The sequence below is a fragment of the Lucilia sericata genome, unplaced genomic scaffold, assembly GCF_015586225.1.
Source record: "Lucilia sericata isolate MDLA Ls3-8-SP2 unplaced genomic scaffold, ASM1558622v1 Contig001210F_arrow, whole genome shotgun sequence".
NCBI classification, from domain to species: Eukaryota; Metazoa; Arthropoda; class Insecta; order Diptera; family Calliphoridae; genus Lucilia; species Lucilia sericata.
Genome location: NW_023995171.1, coordinates 25,289 through 37,624, shown reverse-complemented (window position 1 = coordinate 37,624; position 12,336 = coordinate 25,289).

The window sequence follows — 12,336 nt, the reverse complement described above, 5'->3', positions numbered from 1 at the left end:
AATTTTTTAATTTTCAAAAATTATATACAGTTTTGAAAAACAGACAAAATTACCTTTCCATTGATATATAACATGCCTACCTAATGTTTTTTAAGTGACAAATTAATTAGGGAAAACTCAACATCTTTTAGAAAATTTACCTAGCACTATTATTTTCATCCATATATGTAACAAATTTAAGAGTTAACCTTATGGATGAAAATAATAGTGCTAGGCAAATTTTCTAAAAGATGTTGAGTTTCCCTAATTAATTTGTCACTTAAAAAACATTAGGTAGGCATGTTATATATCAATGGAAAGGTAATTTTGTCTATTTTTCAAAACTGTATATAATTTTTGAAAATTAAAAAATTCGCGGAATACTTTTTTTAAAAAAAATTAAAAAATGTTTTTTATTCAGTTTTTGCGAAGATACAAATTTTTCTAATTGCAATAAAAATTTTATTTATGAATATTTTTTGATGAAATTTTACAGTTAGGTAGATTTTTTTACTTAAAATCCAAAATTAAATCAAAATTTCGAATTTTCTTATTAGAAATCCCGGAATTCCCAAAAAAGTTTTAAAAAAATCCCAAAAATGGGATTTTTTAGTTTTTTGCCTATTATATCCATACCAGGGGCGGGGTTATCGAAACCCGTTACAAAATGATTAAGAACTTATTGGGTCATATAAAACAGGTCACTATAATTTGATATCGACTATGCGATTTGAGAATTTTTGCTCAAAATTTAATTTTCCATAAAAAATAGGGTTTTTTTGGATGGACCTGGTCCCCTCGGTATCAAAAATTTTTAGGTTTTGTTTCATTTATCGTACTTTATGTAAAGTCAGCTTTCCAAAAAGTATAAATTCTATATACATCTTCTTAGAAACTTTTTAGATAACTTAAAAAGAAAAAGATACTTTTTTCCCAAAAAAATGACAAAAAATCGCCTTTTTTTAATTTTTTAAATTAAAATGCCTATAACTTTGGACTCAGTCATGATTTTTACATAATTCTTTCACTGCTTGATATATAAACTTGTTGTTAAGCGAATAAAACAAAATGGCGAAAATCGGGAATATTTGGACCTGCTATTATCAAAAAAAACTAAAGTAAGGACGGTAAAAATTTTAAAATTTTAATTTTCAAATGCGAATATCTCCTAAACTATAAGAGATAATTTACTGCTATGACAACATTTTTTATAGTGCTCGATGAGGAGATTCTATATACGAAATTTTTTTTAAATCGGAACTCAAATGAAGAAATAGGATCGTTTTAAAAATTTAACATAGCCGAGGTGTCCTAATTTGAGGACCCCCCCCGCCGGGCCCCTGGTTGGCCTATAAGGTCCAAATTCAAAACCTAAACTCGACAACACCTCCTCTTTGTGCACACCAAATTTCATTAAAATCGGATTAACCGTTTAGAAGTTACCGAATTATTTCCCTCTTTTTTTTTTCCTATACCACTGTGCTACGGTGTAAATCTTACATTTTGTTGTCAACGGTACGTATGAGTAATATTCATCTTACAAAATATTACTAATAGGTATTGTATAACTTGAACTAGAACTGAACTAGAACTGAACTAGAACTGAACTAGAACTGAACTAGAACTGAACTAGAACTGAACTAGAACTGAACTAGAACTGAACTAGAACTGAACTAGAACTGAACTAGAACTGAACTAGAACTGAACTAGAACTGAACTAGAACTGAACTAGAACTGAACTAGAACTGAACTAGAACTGAACTAGAACTGAACTAGAACTGACTAGAACTAGAACTGAACTAGAACTGAACTAGAACTGAACTAGAACTGAACTAGAACTAACTAGAACTGAACTAGAACTGAACTAGAACTGAACTAGAACTGAACTAGAACTGAACTAGAACTGAACTAGAACTGAACTAGAACTGAACTAGAACTGAACTAGAACTGAACTAGAACTGAACTAGAACTGAACTAGAACTGTACTAGAACTGAACTAGAACTGAACTAGAACTAGAACTGAAAAGGTCTTCATTAATTTTCTGTATTCAAGTAAACTTTAAAAATAGCAGCTATTTAAATGTATATAAGTTTTCCGCTCTCTTCACCCTATTATTACAACAATTGGTGGTCGTTTAACTGATGTATAAAAATGTGGTTATAATAATTGAAATAGAAAAATAAAAACATACGACTACAGCTACATCTTCCCCATCTTTTAACTGTTCTAACTGTCTGAGTGCTAAAACAAAACCAAAAAAAAAAGCAAAGCAAAAAAAGACTAATGGCATTTCTAGCCAGGATAATATAATTTAAGTGTCAATTTTGTTCTGTTATTATTATTGTTGTAACTGTAGTTGTTATGTTTTATGTTGCTACACTTGATTACCGTAAGCGTCCTTGTTATGTATATGTATGTGAGTTAAAGTGGGTATGAGTGTATATTTATTTATGGTCCTTTTTAATTTTTTTTTTGTTTTTTCGGTATTTATGTCGTTTGATGACGCCGAGTCCAGTGCCATAAATTACAACGACTATTGCCCAAACTTCCGTTGTTCCTCTATACTCCTTTAGTTTCTTTTGGTTTTTTGCTTTATTTTAGCAGGATCATTTAACCGTGTAGTAGTTGTTTTTAAAAGAGGGTTCTCTTTTATTTGGAATGAGTTTGTCGGTTTGTATGTGTGTTGTTCCTTGTATGTGTTAATGGAAAACGGAAAAAGGCTTTGTAGTCATTAAACGTTTGTTTTAGTGTTTTTTGTTTAAGGTAAAGCGGATGTGATGATTTTATATTGCAAATATAAATGATAATTACATTAGTTAATGTCATGATTGTCAGTTAACATGGTGGTGAAGGTTGAAAGAGTTAGAAAGGAAATATTTTGAATGTAAAATATGTTTTGGGACCATTTAACGGTGTAGTGCCCTTTTTAACGCAACTATGGTAAAAACTAATGAATTGATTTACAATAATTTTAAATTGAAATATTTTAAATAACAATATAGTAGTTCATCTATTAGTCTGTGGACTAGTCTGTAAGACTGCCCTAAACTATTGTCTAGTATGTTGACTAATCTATTGATTATTTTATTCTAGTCCATTGAGTAGTCTATAGACTTGTCTATGAACTATTATCCTATTGATTAGTCTATTAAGTAACAGAAAAATGGACTATTATATGGGCTGCACAATGTACAAATCTATTGAATGTTCTATTAATTGTTCAATAGACTGCCAGGCTATTGGTCTTATATATTGGCAACTTTCCATTTGAACGTGTTTTAACAAAGTTACAAGCGATTTGATTTTTTTTGGTTTTCAATAACTAAAACATCTTAAAAGCGATTTTAATTTGCTCATGTTTTACATGAAGCTTCTACTGTCGCTGAAACCCATTTCTAAAACATATCACGATATGTAAATAAGATTCTCCACGACTGTATAAATAATTATACTTACTTCCTTCTATTATTTTCTATGTTAAATTTAATATACGCTTAATATTTATCTCTTAACCAATGCCACAAATTAATCTAAAAATACAAAGTTTTTTCTATATAATTTTTCCAATCTGTTTTTCCCCTTGCATACAAACAAAACTATTTAGTAGGGCTTAAAAACTTATGGCACCAGAGACGACAGTTCGTACTTCTTTTGCTTCTTTACTTGTGTGTGAACTTAACTTAGTTTATGTGTCTGTTTTTTTTCTCTCTAGTTATATACTACTAGGGTTTGACTGCAACTGTTTAGTAACTGATACGGCTGCTGGCCATCAACTAATACTAAAAGTCGTTACAACTTTACCAACGTCGCAGCATTTTTACTACCCCAGCCACTCCCCAGTGGCCCCTTCTTCATGGAGTGGAGTGTAGTTGAGTGAATGAATGATACAATACTTTAACCTAAAAACCATAAATGTTTCGCATAAGTTTTATGAAACGTTTTATTACACTAATTTGTACAATGTTGGTATGGTATGGTAATAACTTTATATGTAAAGTACTAACTATTGTATATATACATACATATGTATATAAAAGTACTCGAAAATATAATGTTACTTTACTTCAGCTACTTTCTAAGCAAATTTGTATACAGTGGGTGTTAAAACTTTATTAAGCAAGCAATTTTTGTAGCAAATTTTCCGTTTCTACTTTTGCTATTATTATAAGAAATATTTTATGGAACATCACTGTTTTTGTTTCCAAAAATACAGTTTAGCTGAAAATAAATTTTCTCATACCATTTGATGGCACTTTGCCCATATTATAATATAGTTGTATTAACAAAAAACTGAAAAAAATTTTAAACGTTTTAAAGCACAAGGATATTGTCTATTCAATCTCAGTGCACAAAACTATTTGAGTTTTGTGTAGACCCTCTAAGACTCCTTTTCATTAGCCGAAGAAGTAGCCACTAAAAATTGCTATTGCCTTTTAGTTTTTCCTCCAAACTCATTTTATTTTTTTTTGATTTTCTGAAAAATTTATTTTATTTTCAAACACATTTTATGGCTATTGTTTGCAAATTAGTTACAAAAAACATTTTTCCTTATGTTGGTTTATTTTTAACATTTTCTTCACTACTTTTCAACATGTTGTGTCTGTTAAACAATGTTTGCGGTTATATTTTTTCGCAGTTTAGTTTTTGGCAACTTCACAAAGTATATTTTTGTTCAAATTTTAAGTTTTAATATTGATCAAATTTCAATTCATATTTCTATATGTAAGGTTCCTTGTGCCCAACCAAGTTGCAGACAGAAATTGAACTGAACGCAGGTAATCAACGATTTAAGTTAATTTCGTTGTAGCGCTTCTATATTGCAAAACAGATTTACTTAACTAACTACTAACTAACTAACTAACTAACTAACTACTAACTACTAACTAACTAACTAACTAACTAACTAACTAACTAACTAACTAACTAACTAACTAACTACTAACTAACTAACTAACTAACTAACTAACTAACTAACTAACTAACTAACTAACTAACTACTAACTAACTAACTAACTAACTAACTAACTACTAACTAACTAACTAACTAACTAACTACTAACTAACTAACTAACAACTAACTAACTAACTAACTAACTAACTAACTAACTAACTAACTAATAACTAACTAACTAACTAACTAACTAACTAACTAACTACTAACTAACTAACTAACTAACTAACTAACTAACTACTAACTAACTACTACTAACTAACTACTAACTAACTACTAACTAACTAACTAACCTAACTACTAACTAACTAACTAACAACTAACTAACTAACTAACTAACTAACTAACTAACTAACTAACTACTACTAACTAACTAACTAACTAACTAACTAACTACTAACTAACTAACTAACTAACTAACTAACTAACTAACTAACTAACTAACTACTAACTAACTAACTAACTAACTAACTAACTAACTAACTAACTAACTAACTAACTAACTAACTAACTAACTAACTAACTAACTAACTAACTACTAACTAACTAACTAACTAACTAACTAACTAACTAACTAACTAACTAACTAACTACTAACTAACTAACTAACTAACTAACTAACTAACTAACTAACTAACTAACTAACTAACTAACTACTAACTACTAACTACTAACTAACTAACTAACTAACTAACTAACTAACTAACTAACTAACTAACTAACTAACTAACTAACTACTAACTAACTAACTAACTAACTACTAACTAACTAACTAACTAACTAACTAACTAACTAACTAACTAACTAACTAACTAACTAACTAACTAACTAACTAACTAACTAACTAACTAACTAACTAACTACTAACTAACTAACTAACTAACTAACTACTAACTAACTACTAACTAACTAACTAACTAACGAACTAACTAACTAACTAACTAACTAACTAACTAACTAACTAACTAACTAACTAACTAACTAACTAACTAATAACTAACTAACTAACTAACTAACTAACTACTAACTAACTAACTAACTAACTAACTAACTAACTAACTAACTAACTAACTACTAACTAACTAACTAACTACTACTAACTAACTAACTAACTAACTAACTACTACTAACTAACTAACTAACTAACTAACTAACTAACTAACTAACTAACTAACTAACTACTAACTAACTAACTAACTAACTAACTAACTAACTAACAACTAACTAACTAACTACTAACTAACTAACTAACTAACTAACTAACTAACTAACTAACTAATAACTAACTAACTACTAACTAACTAACTAACTAACTAACTAACTAACTAACTACTAACTAACAACTAACTAACTAACTAACTAACTAACTAACTAACTACTTAACGAAATAACTAACTAACTACCTAACTAACTAACTAACTAACTAACTAACTAACTAACTACTAACTAACTACTAACTAACTAACTACCTAACTAACTAACTAACTAACTACTACTAACTAACTAACTAACTAACTAACTAACTAACTATTGCAAAACAGATTACTTAACTAACTAACTAACTAACTAACTAACTAACTAACTAACTAACTAACTACTAACTAACTAACTAACTAACTAACTAACTAACTAACTAACTAACTAACTAACTAACTAACTAACTAACTACTAACTAACTACTAACTAACTAACTAACTAACTAACTAACTAACTAACTAACTAACTAACTAACTACTAACTAACTAACTAACTAACTAACTAACTAACTAACTAACTAACTAACTAACTAACTAACTAACTACTACTAACTACTAACTAACTAACTAACTAACGACTAACTAACTAACTAACTAACTAACTAACTAACTACTAACTAACTAACTAACTAACTAACTAACTAACTAACTAACTAACTAACTAACTAACTAACTACTAACTAACTAACTAACTAACTAACTAACTAACTAACTACTAACTAACTAACTAACTAACTAACTAACTAACTAACTAACTAACTAACTAACTAACTACTAACTAACTAACTAACTAACTAACTAACTATAACTAACTAACTAACTAACTAACTAACTAACTAACTAACTAACTAACTAACTAACTAACTAACTAACTAACTAACTAACTAACTAACTAACTAACTAACTACTAACTAACTAACAACTTAACTAACTAACTAACTAACTAACTACTAACTAACTAACTAACTAACTAACTAACAACTAACTAACTAACTACTAACTAACTAACTAACTACTACTACTAAACTAACTAACTAACTACTAACTAACTAACTAACTACTAACTAACTACTAACTAACTAACTACTAACTAACTAACTAACTAACTAACTACTAACTAACTAACTAACTACTAACTAACTACTACTAACTAACTAACTAACTAACTAACTAACTAACTAACTAACTAACTAACTAACTAACTAACTAACTAACTAACTACTAACTAACTAACTAACTAACTAACTAACTAACTAACTAACTAACTAACTAACTAACTAACTACTAACAACTAACTAACTAACGAACTAACTAACACTAACTAACTAACTAACTAACGAACTAACTACTAACGAACCTAACTAACTAACTAACTAAACTAACTAACGATAACTAACTAACTAACTACTAACTAACTAACCTAACACTAAATAACTACCTAACTAACTAACTAACTAACTAACTAACTAACCTACTAACTAACTAACTAACTAACTAACTAACTAACTAAACGAACTAACTAACTAACAACTACTAACTAACTAATACTAACTACAACTACTACTACTAACTAACTACTAACTAACTAACTAACTACTACTACTAACTAACTAACCTAAACTAACTAACTAACTAACTAACTAACTAACTAACTAACTCACTAACTAACTACTAACTAGACTAACTAACTAACTAACTACTACTAACTAACTACAACTAACTAACTAACTAACTAACGAACACGAACTAACTAACTAACTAACTAACTAACTAACTAACTAACTAACTAACTAACTAACTAACTAACTAACTACTCGTCTACATTCGTCTGAATCCACAAATCCAATTTTTTATAGGTGTGCCCGTAATCCTGTGTTTTTCACTAAGAATACGTTCCATATTACTAACCTCAGGCTTCCTCATTTTTAGAAGGCTTCTCGTCCTACTCTCGTTAGGGTCACCCCATAGGATCTTTGAGGTTCTACCCACGTTATCATTATTCCAAAAGACCTTATGGGTTTCTCTTACCCACAATTCTAATTCTGCTCTCTTTGCATCAAATGGCTTTGCGTTCGTCTGGTTAACTACCTCGAACTCCCTTCCCTTTTAAGGTATTACATTTGGTCTTTTCATAGCCGACTACTGCCGAGTGGCCTGGTACCCATATGATGTAAACCTTACCTCTGGGAGAGTATTCAGTTAGAGCTTTTTTACAATCCAATACGGTGTTAGATTTAACTTTATCAGCTGATATCGTCCTCATTGCCTTTTGGCAGGTCGGTAAATATGTTAAGCTTTGTGGGCGCCATATTTATTCTAATCCAATTTAAGCATTCCGTTATTGCTCGGACTTCTGCCTGGAAGCTAGTGTTGTGGTTAGGTTAACGGTGGTATATTTCTGTCTCTAGTTCTTCAATATAAATCACCAGGCCTACTTTGTCTCCTAATTTAGAGCCATCCGTGTATCAATGGGTTCCTTCTGATATTTGCTCTAAAGTTCCGCTTGACGAAGACATTCTATCTAGGATCAGCGTTTCAAAGCTTCCGACATATTTTGAAATTTTTATAAATAATGATACATCTTAAGAGAAATTTAACAAAAACTTCGCTCTATAATGACTTTTTCTACTTCTGACGTGGTCGTTTCATAAATGATCCATATCCCATTGTGTATGTATACATGAATCTACATATCTGTACTTAAATCCTCGCATAGTGCTAGCCTACATATTAATCTACTTTACTGGGTACTCTCGTGTTGGGAATCATATAGTCAGGGTGACTATACTTTCTTGTTTGTTATTTTTTAGTGTAAACCGATGGAAATCGGTTTGCTTAGATTTATGAAAAAAACATTTGAAATTAAAAATCTTTTGGATATTTTTGTGATAAATGGCATTCATGAAATATTTATACATTTACGGTAAACCTTAAGATAATAAATCATTGTACCTTTTTTTCTATTGCCAACTTTTGGTTTTATAATTTATATGAAATACATAAATATTTTTTATATAAACAATTTATTAAAATATGTAAATATTGGGAAAGAGTAATTTAAGTTATGAAAAGATGTAAGACGTATTACAGGGACTTAAGCAAGCAGTTTCGATTAGTGCAAATTGCGACTAAATAAACAAATTCTGCATATTTTTCATTTATTTAATTAACAACTTAAATGCTACTAATTACCTGTGCAAAACTCATAACATTTTTGAAATGGTCAATTTGTAACTTAATTGCCAAAGCGTAACAAGAAAACTTAATTTTTATTGTTATTTCTGTACCTACACTGTGTTTTCGTAATAGATAGTTACATAAAATTTTATTTGTACATTTGGTAGAAAGTAATGTCTGTTAAAAAATAAAGGAAACCTTTGGAGAAATATTAAAAAAATACATTCATATTTAAACAAACACAAGTTGAAACAATTTACATAAAGTGGAAACATGCTTTTTAATTTCTCACCCAAATGTACAATTTTTAAAGACCGCTACGCACCACAAAACATTAAGAAACTACTGCCAACACTCCAGGTTATTTTTATCGGGGGGCCACACTGCGATGAGTTTTTAGCTTAAAATAGAGTTTAAAAAAAAGCAACCGTTACAGAAATATGGAACCAGAAAAAAGAACCCTATCCCAAAAGTAAAGACTAAAATGAAACGCAATAATACGTGCTACAATATTCATATAGCAAACGTTGGTACACACAACCAGTAATGGTAAAAGTAGAAGACTGATATTGAAGCAGACACATACAAAAAGGTTCTTCTTGAATGTCCTTTTATTAAAGCACTGGGTGAGTGAGTGTGAACAGTTGACACTATTAAAGCAGAGATTTATAGGAGATTATAAATATTCAGTTTCTCTAACTACAAATTCTTATTAACAGTTTTATTATAAATTTTGTTTAAAGTAATCACTGGCTCTTGATTGAACTAACTGTTGAACGTTGTTAATAGTTCCATGTTCTTCAAGTGTTACCTGTAGTCAACGAGAGTAAAACAAAACAAAATAAAATTCAAAATATTTAAAAGCGCAATTCCATGGTAAAATAAACCAATTTAATTTGTGTTCCCATTGGAATAACAACAAACATAACATAACACAGAACAATAACAAAAAAACAAAAAACAACTTATAGAAATGAGCACCATCAGTATCATCACTCTAGTTTGAAACGACGTCCAATGTAATAAAGGAAAAATCTAAATTCACAAACACCACTACAAACTCGAACACACTATTTGCACTCACAGGATGTTTATATTTTTTAACGAACGAATGACTATAGACTGAAAACTAATGAATAAACGGTTGAATGTTTCAAACGAATTCAAACCCAGAAAAAAAAGGAAACACCACAACGAAACCTAAGTAAACCACGACCACGAATGGCAAATAGAGAAAGAAAACTAAATATCCATTTTTCTACTCTTTTCAAAAATTTCCTAAGAAATTAAACATAGAAATAGAATACATATTAATTTAGTAACAAAGTGGGGCAAGAGAATAGAAGAAATTTAATAATTTGAAATTTTTAACGACCGAGTAAATAGTTGGCTTCTTTCTGTCTGGCTAGCTGATGGTATGTGTGTGTGTGTGTGAGTTTCAGAGGAATAGTGAGTTTGGGGAAAAAACTTTTAATTTCCCTTAAGGAATATTTTGATATTGTAACAAAAAATATTGTGCTAGACTGAAAGATCATAGACTGTTTAATTATTCCATTTTAGTTAGATAGCAACTAATCAATTAAATGTGTTTATGTTTAATAAACAACTATTTTATTTAATAAACTATTCATGATTAGTTTGTCAATAAAATTATGGCTTAGTAAGACTAATAATTATACCCTACACTACTATGGTATGGAGGGTATTTTGCAATTGTGCTGATGTTTGTGACGCCCAAAAATATTGATCCTACACATATCTTAAACTATACCAGAATCATTTTTTGAGTTGATTGAGTTATGTCTGTCCATCTGTCTGTCTGTCTGTCTGTCTGTCTGTCTGTCTGTCTTTCTATCAGTCTGTCTATCTGTCTGTACATCTGTGTGTCCATATAAACTTTGTGCGCACGCTACAGGTCGCAATTTTTAACATAATTTTATGAAATTTGCCATGAATACTTTTTTTGGTCCAAGGACGAACACTACAAAAAATAGTTAAATTCGTACAATATTTTCAAGCTTCCAGGCAGAAGTACGAGCAATAACGCAATGCGTAAATTGGATTAGAATAAATATGGCGCCCACACAGCCAGAAGACAATTAGGGCGATATCATGTGATAGAACTAAATCTAAGACAGTATTGGATTGTAAGAAAGCTTTAACTGAATACTCTTCCAGAGGTAAGGTTTACATCATATGGGTACCAGGCCACTCAGGAGTAGTCGGTAACGAAAGGTCGAATGTAATAGCTTTAAAGGGAAGAGAGCTCGAGCCAGTTAACCTGACAAACGCAAAACCATTCGACGCAACAAAAGCTGAACTACAAATATGGGTGAGAGAAACCCATAAGGCCTCTTGGAATAATGAAACAGTGGGTAGAACCACGAAGATCCAATGGGATGACCCTGATGAGAGCAAGACGAAAAATCTCCTCAAAATGAGCAAGTCTGAAGTTACTATGATGGTATGTATTCTGAGTGGACACACAGGATTACGAGCACATCTCTGCAAAATTTGACGTGCGGATTCAGTCAAATGTCGAGCATGTAGGGAAGACAGTGAAACTCTGGAACACTTTCTTTGCCACTGCCAGGCATTCATCGAAGTTAGATCTAAGTATTTTGGAAGTGATGTTATTCCGGAAATAACATTCCTGACTAACAATGATTGGAAGATTCTTAGGAAACTGAGTTTCTGAACACTGAAAAATATTTCATTCAGTGAAATTTCCTTTTTTTATGATAAGGCCCGATTGCGTTCTAGGTGTATTTCTTTGGATTTGATGTAGTATACATCCTCCTATCAACCTAACCTAATATCGTATACTTGTATCTGTTGGATTCTGAGTTGTATCTGTGGATATGTCGGAATGACGGATGGAGTGACAATTAAAGTGCCGGAGGAGTTGGTTGAGACATTGGAGTGGTTGTTAATACCTTAATCTTTAATTTATCGGCGATTTTCCTTCATAA